We start from the raw sequence: 9584 nt of genomic DNA on the forward strand, positions 1-9584 counted from the left end.
CCCTCCTCCAAGTCTGTTTCCTCAGAAGGGCTAATTTCTTTATCTGATTTACAGCTACTAAGAACTGGCTCTTTAAACTCGTCTCTTTTCTCCTCTTTCCTTCTAATCTCTCCCCAGGTATTCTTCCCTGACATTAACTTTTCTTTTTTCCTTTGTTTTTTCTCCTCTTTCCTTCTAATCTCTCCCCAGGTATTCTTCCCTGACATTAACTTTTCCTCGGGTTCAAGACCCGTGGAAAGGCCTGTATACTTATTTCGCGCGCCATGCTTTCTCTTTTTTCCTGCTCTCTCTCCCCGCTTTACTTCTGATAGACTGTCTTGAATTTTGTCCAGAATTCTCCACCCTGTCTTAACTGCTTGTTGACATATGAAAAGAAATAAAAGGGCTTTTAACACTAGAGAAAGTTCAAGACCAGACATACCTTGTAAAGCTGTAACGAACGCGCATCCATTCCCCAGCTGAAGAGTTCTGAATCTATGTCGGATCCTTCTCAACAGTCTGTTTCCGGGAACACTTCATTACCACAGTTCCCCAGCTGAAGAGTTCTGAACCTACACCGGGTCCTTCTCAACAGTCTGTTTCCGGGAACACTTCATTAACCGCTCCTTCTCCGTGATGCAGTAGCTCCCGGGTTTCAGCACCATTTATTGCCCGCGTTTTACTTCCCCCGGTAAGAACACGCTCAGGGCAACCGGAATCTTCTGCAGCACAAACTTTATTGCTTACCCCATCAGGAGCCAGTGGAGAAGAGAGCCAGAGAGAGAGAGAGATGGCGGAGCCCCCTCCCTTTTATAGAGGACTGTCCTCCGCCTCGGATGTGTCACTCCCTGATTGGCTGCAGCCCATCAGCCAGAGTTGTCGTCACGGGAAAGGCAGAGCACATGGCGTGGAAAGCTACCCCGGCACATGCGCAGCTTGCTTGTTTACTACTTAGAACACGGGTGTCAGTGCCATCAGCGCCATCTTGTAATGGCGAATGTGAAGGCGGCTCCTTACATCCCAGTTTCCAATTAAGAAAGAAAAAGAAAAAGAAAGGAAAGAAAAAAGAAGAAGTTTCTTAGTAACAGCAGACAGTAGGAGAAAGTTTGTTACAATGGCAGGCTCTCCAGGGAACAGTTACTTAGGCCTTAACAGTTGATTTAGGCATTATTTTACCTAGGTCCCAACACACATCCACTTGTCCAGTTTACCAGTTTTTCTCACCTACCTTTGGACAGTGGGCTAGAATGGAGGTCAAAGTGTTTAAGAACCCTTATTAAAGTAGGTTTGGAAAAATCTAAGTCCACAATTCACAATGTGGTCAAATACTCTGCAATCAAACCCTCAGTCTAAGCAATTTCACCTGTGAGTCCTGAGAAATGGTCCAGTGGCAAGATGAGGGATACTTGGGTGACTCATTAGTCCTCTTTTCAGAGGTTACCAAGCTGCTTTAGAGGTTTGGGGGCTCAGCTCTATCTTAACTTTTTTTTTTTTTTTTTCGAGACAGGGTTTCTCTGTGTAGCCCTGGCTCTCCTGGAACTCACTTTGCAGATCAGGATGGCCTCAAACTCAGAAATCCGCCTGCCTCTGCCTCCCACCACCATGCCCAGCTCTTATCTTAACTTTTAATCAGCTCTGATTAAAAGTGGTGGTGTAAGTCTAGCAGTGGTGGCACACACCTTTAGCTTAGCAGGTGGATCTCTGAGTTCAAGGCCAGCCTGGTCTACAGAGTGAGTTCCAGGACAGCCAGGGCTACACAGAGAAACCCTGTCTTGAAAAACCAAAAGGGTGTGTAGAAGAAATCTTTACTATGTAGTGACTTTCTTTGTACACTGGATGCTGGTTAGAGTTCACTGAGGTGACTTCACAGTTGTACAGATGGCCCACAGTTCTCTGAGACCTCATTGACCTTGGAGAGCAAGAGGAAATCTTCTCCCCTTTGTCTTTCTGACAGTGATATTTCTGACAGTGATAACAGCCTCCAAGCATGGCTAAGTAAGCAGAAGACCAGCTGCACTCATCTGGACTTTTAACTATGCTTTGATATTTAATAGCCAAATATTTCTAAATAAATTTTCATTTGACATACATTTTTGCCAGTTTTTTTAATTGTTGATCTTAAACCATATGTATTAACTTTAAGTTTCATCTTCTGTGTTCTTTAAATAACTTACTCAGCCGGGCAGTGGTGACTCACGCCTTTAATCCCAGCAAAAAAACCAAAAAATAAAAAAATTTAAAAATTAAAAAATTAAAAAATAAAAAACTTACTCAGCTCTTTATAATTTGCAATGCTTTCTAGGTGGTTTTTTTTTTTTTTTCCTTCTATTCTGGAAACGCCATCCATCTTAAGCTTCATATACAAGTCCTTTTGTTTTTTTCCGAGACAGGGTTTCTCTGTGTAGCCCTGGCTGTCCTGGAACTTACTCTGTAGACCAGGCTGGCCTCGAACTCAGAAATTCGCCTGCCTCTGCCTCCCGAGTGCTGGGATTAAAGGCGTGCGCTACTACTCCCGGCTCAAAGATTTATTTATTTATTTATTTATTAAATGTAAGTATGGGCTGGAGAGATGGCTCAGAGGGTAAATAGCACTGACTGCTCTTCTGAAGGTCCTGAGTTCAATTCCCAGCAACCACATGGTGTCTCACAACCACCTGTGATGAGATCTGACGCCCTCTTCTGGTGCATCTGGAGACAAATTAAATTTAAAAAAAAATGTAAGTACACTGTAGCTGTCTTCAGACACTCCAGAAGAGGGAGTCAGATCTCCTTATGGATGGTTGTGAGCCAGCATGTGGTTGCTGGGATTTGAACTCAGGACTTTCGGAAGAGCAGTTGGGTGCTCTTACCCACCGAGCCATTTCACCAGCCCTGAATCCTCCTTTACTAAAACAATTTTTACATGCCCTCCTCAAGCACATACATGTATTTGCACACATGTGCACACACCTACAGAAACATGTTCACACCCACCCCCTAAAAGAATCTATGTAACTCAACAAAAGGCAATCCAACTAGAAAACAGTCCTAAGATTTAAATGAATTTGTCAAAGAAATACAAAATACAGATGGCTAAAGTGTACATGATCAACTTTATTAATCATTAGGAAAGTTGAAATCAAACCCATAAATGCCACTTGATATTCATCAGGAGAACCTGTAAAGGAAAGAATTAAAACTGGAAGTACTCTTCGTCATTGCACTAAGGCGATGGGAAAGTGGGTCAGAGTGTTTGGCACAAGCATGAGAACTTGAATTTGAATCCTCAGCACACATGTAAAAAGCCAGGTGTAACTATGTGTGCTTATAACCCCAGCACATCCGAGAAAGACAGGAGGATTGCTGGGGCTGTGTGGCCTTCAGCCTAGCTCCAGATTCAATGAGAGACCCTATGTCAAAGTAATTAAGTCACCCACTGTTCTCTGGCCTCCAAATATGCAGGAATATGCATTTAGACCCATCCCCCATTTACACATATACCACACACACACTAGAAAAGAGCAAAGGTAAAAAGAAAAACTTTACCCTTTGACCCAGAAAGTTATCTTGGAATATTTTACAGATATATGTACATTAAGATATATATAGAAACTGATAGCATGAGTGCTCTATGGTGTGGTTAGGGTGGAGTTTTTAATGTAGATATGAGGTAGAGGACAGGCAGAGGCATCTGGGAGGATCCAGGGAGAGAGAGAAAGCAGCAGACTGAACATGGCCAGTAGTAGACCGGATCTGGCCAAGAGACAAGGAGGAACAGAGTAGGAGAAGGGGGGTGAGAGATGAAGAAAAAGAGAGAGCATAGCCAAAATAGCAGGGCTATCCTGAGAATGAGTAGCTGTGGGGAGGGAAGCCTGTGACCTAGGGGACTTTAGGGTCAGGGAACAAGGTGGGAAGATCCAGAAGGCTGGACTCTGAACCGTGCCACAAGCAGTTGTTGCGCTGAGGGAGCCTGAGGGCGATGCTAAGAGGTACCACAGCCAGCCACTTGCCCCTTCTACCAGTGATAAGGGAAATGGCTCCTTTTGGCTTCACAAGTTCCTGAAGAATGCTGGCTTTTGCCAAATTATCAGAATTTGGGGAAATGGAGTTTTCTTTGGACTTGACAGTATATACCAAGGATATTGATTGTGGCCTTATTCTTTGTTCAGAAACAAAATCTGAAAACTGAAAACAATATTAATGCCACGAGTAAGGGTACAAAAAAGTCATAGTATATAATATTATGGTTAGGTAATTATTGGGTTGTTTTAAGTTATTTGAAAGAGAAAGTGTGTATGGAATGGCCAAGAGGTTGTCTTGGTGTGCTTTCCGTTGCTGTGTAATGTCGTTTCTAAGCTCTGGGTGGACCATGCTACCAGCCATCAGCCTGGATGAAAGACACACACACACACACACACACACACACACACACACACACACACACACACACACTGATTTTTAATAATGGTTCTTTAGCTCAATGGCCAGACACTTCTAAGTCTCCTGCAGCTAATGTGCCCTCACCTTCACTCCCAGCTGAGCACCTCTAAATCTGCCCTCAGCTTAGTTGCATTTCTAATCTTTGATTGCAACCCCAGGCTCTTTCGGGGAAGCGGCCAATGGCCACTCTACCAGAGATCTCACGTGCTCTCTCTGCCTCCGAAGCATGAGGAATTCTCTTTCCTTCTCCTGTGTCCCCCAGCTTGCCTGAGGGAACCTGGAAGTCTTGCCTCTTCCTCCCAGCCACTAACATCTTTATTGACCGATCAAGAATCATTTCAGGAACGTGACATTCAGTGTTCACATGCAGATTCCCGATCAAAGGCTCAGAACTACCCGCTACATTGTTGTGATAAACACCATGGCTAAAAACAGCTTACAGTTCAACAGGAAGGAAAGTCAAGGCAGGAACCTGGAGGCAGGAACTGAAGCAGGGGCTCCAAGGGGTGCTGCTTACAGCCTTTTTCCCCATGACTTATTCATTTTGCTTTCTTTTACAACCCAGAACTTAGGCTTGCCGCCTACACATCAATGATTCATTAATCAAGAGAGTGACCCACAGACTTTCCTACAGGACAACCTGATAGAAGCATTTTCTCAATTGAGCTTATCTCTTTCCAAATGACTTGTGTCAAGTTGACAAAAACCAGCTGTCTTAGTGTTTCATTGCTGTGAAAAGACACCATGACCATGACAAGTCTTATACAGGATATTTAACTGGGGCTTGCGTACATTTTGGGAGGTTCAGTCCATTATCATTCTTGAGGAAAGAATGGCAACATCCAGGCAGGCATGGCTCTGGAGAAGCTGAGAATTGTACTTCTTTGTTGTTGTTGTTGTTTTTGTTGTTTTTTTATTTGGTTTTTTGAGACAGGGCTTCTCTGTATAGCCCTGGTTGTCCTGGAACTCACTTTGTAGACCAGGCTGGCCTCGAACTCAGAAATCCACCTGCCTCTGCCTCCCAAGTGCTGGGATTAAAGGCGTCTGTCACCATGCCCAGCCAATTCTACTTCTTGTTTGAAAGGCAGCTAGGAGAAGACTGACTTCCAGGAAGCTAGGAGAAAGGCCTCAAAGCCTACCCCCACAGTGACACACTTCCTCCAACAAGGCCACACCTCCTAATAGTGCCACTCCCTGGGCCAAGCACATTCAAACCACCACACCAGCATAGCATCAGATCCTTTGGAGCTGGAGCCACAGGCTTTTGTGATCTGCTCAACATGAGTGATGGGAATACTGGTCCTCATGAGAGAGCAGTAGGCATTCTTAATCACTAAACTATCTCTCCAGCCCCAACAGCATTTTCTTTTTATTTATTTATTTATTTATTCATTTATTTATTATATGTAAGTACACTGTAGCTGTCTTCAGACACTCCAGAAGAGGGCGCCAGATCTCGTTACAGATGGTTGTGAGCCACCATGTGGTTGCTGGGATTTGAACTCTTGACCTTCGGAAGAGCAGTCGGGTGCTCTTACCCACTGAGCCATCTTACCAGCCCCCCAACAGCATTTTCATTGTTACTAAATTTTGCCCTCTCAAGAGGCTGAATCAATTTCTATTCTCTTGACAATAATTGGTATGTCATGTTGCTCATATTTTGCTTTGACACAGAATATAATGTGAAACACATTTTACTTTTGGAACTAATAGTACAAATTGTTTTGTTTTGTTTTTAGTTTTGTTTTACTTTTCTTTTTTTTTTTCCTTTTTTTTTTTTTTTTTTTTTTTTTTGGTTTTTCGAGACAGGGTTTCTCTGGTTTTTTGAGACAGGGTTTCTCTGTGTAGCCCCGGCTGTCCTGGAACTCACTCTGTAGACCAGGCTGGCCTCAAACTCAGAAATCTGCCAGCCTCTGCCTCCCAAGTGCTGGGATTAAAGGTGTGCGCCACCACACCCAGCTTTGTTTTACCTTTCCTTCCTTCTTTCTTTCTTTCTTTCTTTTTTAAAAATATTTTATGCCGGGCGTGGTGGCGCACGCCTTTAATCCCAGCACTCGGGAGGCAGAGGCAGGCGGATTTCTGAGTTCGAGGCCAGCCTGGTCTACAAAGTGAGCTCCAGGACAGCCAGGACTACACAGAGAAACCCTGTCTCGAAAAAAAAAAAATATTTTATTTATTGTTATATATAAGTATACTGTAGTTGTCTTCAGACACACCAGAAGAGGGTGCTAGATCTCATTATGTATGGTTGTGAGCCACCATGTGGTTGCTGGGATTTGAACTCAGGACCTTTGGAAGAGCAGTCAGTGCTCTTACTTGATGAGCCATCTCACCAGCCCTTTACCTTTTTTGAATGAAGAAATGTCCCATCTATTACCTTGTAATATTCTTCTTTTTTTTTTTTGGTTTTTTCGAGACAGGGTTTCTCTGTGTAGCCCTGGCTGTCCTGGAACTCACTTTGTAGACCAGGCTGGCCTCGAACTCAGAAATCCGCCTGCCTCTGCCTCCCGAGTGCTGGGATTAAAGGCGTGCGCCACCACGCCCGGCTTTGTAATATTCTTCTATTACTGGTAATTTTCTTTGTTAATGTAGTCTGCTTTGCTTGTTTGCTTGTTAATAATGCCACCTCAGGCATACATTACTACACACTCTGAACTGTATTGATGGTTGTAAACAGCAGGGCTCTCTGAAGTCTTTCCCCTTCTTCTACAGGTCTGGGATGGAAACTACTCAGTGTGTTCTTGCTGGGATGGGCGTTTCAGGGATTCTCACTCCTTGGAGCCCATGTGGATCATGAGGTTCTACTATACTACTACTCTAGCAGAATTTTTTGTCATGCCAGGAAATTAGTTTGACAAAGTGGCTACTGAGCGCACTGCCAGCCCCAGCATCAAAGGTTACCAGTGGATGTCACAGGAGACAACCTCACCCTCTGATGCCTGCAGCACTACTTCCTTGATGTCATTGTGGTGGTTTGAATGAAAATGGTTCACATAGTCTCCTAAGGAGTGGCACTATTAGGGGATGTGGCCTTGTTGGAGGAAGTGTGTCACTGTCGGGCCTCGGATTCTCAAGCCAGGCCCAGTATGTCTCTCTCTTCCTGCTGCCTGCCTATCCAAATGGAGAACTCTCAACTCCTTCTCCAGCACCATGCCTGCCTGTACACTGACATGTTTCCTGACTTGACAATAGTGGACTAAACCTCTGAACAGTAAGCCAGTCCCAGTTAAAAGTTTTCCTGTATAAGAGTTGCTGTGGCCATGGTGTCTCTTCATAGCAATAGAAATCCTAACTAAGAGATTCATCACATTTGACAGCTTTTCCCAGGTGGCAGGTCAGATCCACGATGAACACATTTCAGGTAGATACTAGCTTTGCCAGTGAGCTTCCTCTTCATCTCGGGTTTGACTTTCCCTTTAGCCTTGGCAGTACCAGTGGATACAGGAATTATGGTCTGGACAGCTTGACCATTCTACATTCTAAGTGTCTCCTAGAAGTGGAATCATTTAGTATTTCTCTGTGACTGTCTTATTTTATTGAGCATAATAACCTCAAGCTTCATCCATGTGAGGGCCAGCAGGATGGCTCAGTGGGTGAAGGTGCTTGATGCCAAGCCTGAGTCTGAGCCCCTGCAACCCAGGGTGGAAGGAGAAAACTGTCTCCTGAAAGTTGTTCCCTGACCTCCACCTGCTAGACAAGCACACAAATGCCCTCCTGTGCTCCCATGCACACAGCATGTGCATACATATTATAGCATGTATCAAAAGACTTTTTGTAATTCTAATTTAATTTCACGATGTACCTATATATCAAACTTGTATTTTAGTAATCCATATATCTATGGATTGACTTTGCATGACTTTGTGTCTTAGCTATTGTGAATAATGTTTCTATGAACATGAAATACCTCTCTGAAACCTCAAAGCAGCATTGCTGGGTCACACCTTTAAAGATTTGTTGGTCTTGTTAATGGGTTTTTTTTTTGTTTGTTTTTTGTTTTTTGTTTTTTTCCAGACAGGGTTTCTCTGTGTAGCCCTGGCTGTCCTGGAACTCACTTTGTAGACCAGGCTGGCCTCAAACTCAGAAATCTGCCTGCCTTTGCCTCCAGAGTGCTGGGATCAAAGGTGTGTGCCACCACGCCTGGCCTTGTTAATTTTTTTTAAAGAACCAACTCCCTGCATTCTTTGTTTCTATCTAAATTTCTACTTTATTAATTTTAGCCCTGACTTATATTTTCTTTTCTTGTCTACTTTTTGGGGGTATTGTTTGTTTTTCCAAGGTCTCTGGGTGCATCATTAAGTAATACCAAGCATCTATGGGACATGAAGGCAGTCCCAAGAGGTCACTAAGTGACCACATCTAAAAACTGGAGGGATCTCGTATTAGTAACTTAGGATGCACCTTAAGACCTAACCAAAATCAGGGCTGTGCTGGCTTGGTTTGTGTGTCAACTTGACACAGCTGGAGTTATCGCAGAGAAAGGAGCCTACTGTGAGGAAATGCCTCCATGAGATCCAGCTGCAAGGCATTTTCTCAATTAGTGATCAAGGGGGGAGGGCCAAGAGAGCCCAGCCCATTGTGGGTGGGATCAACCCTGGGCTGGTGGTCCTGCGTTCTATAAGAAAGCAAACTGAACAAGCCAGGGGAAGCAAACCAGTAAGGAACATCCCTCCATGGCCTCTGCATCAGCTCCTGCTTCCTGACCTGCTTGAGTGCCAGTCCTGACTTCCTTCGGTGATGAACAGCAGTATGGAAGTGTAAGATGAATAAACCCTTTCCTCCCCAACTTGCTTCTTGGTCATGATGTTTTGTGCAGGAATAGAAACTCTGACTACGACAAGGGCTGAGAAAGAGAAGGGACTTTAAAAACCTATATTCCACTAAACTAGAAAATCTAAAAGAAATGGATTAATTGCTTTCCTCGGGCAACGTTGTGGTGTAGGAGGTGCTAATTTCTGGAGAAGAGATACTGTTTTGGTGGTTCATGTTGTGTTTTGTGATAGGATTTGGCCATCAGTTGTTTTCTTGGTATGAGACTTGATCTAGCCTTTGTTGAGTGGGTGTTTAGATCCTTATTTGCTTTACCCCAGCTTGTTGGGGATGTGGACCAGTTGGATGTTGCTTGGGGTTCAGTATTGGCACCACTCTGTTGATGTCCTAGTGTGTTTTCATAGGTGATCTCAGCT

Source organism: Mus caroli, unplaced genomic scaffold (assembly GCF_978045245.1).
Source record: "Mus caroli unplaced genomic scaffold, Mus_caroli_1 scaffold_17, whole genome shotgun sequence".
NCBI classification, from domain to species: Eukaryota; Metazoa; Chordata; class Mammalia; order Rodentia; family Muridae; genus Mus; species Mus caroli.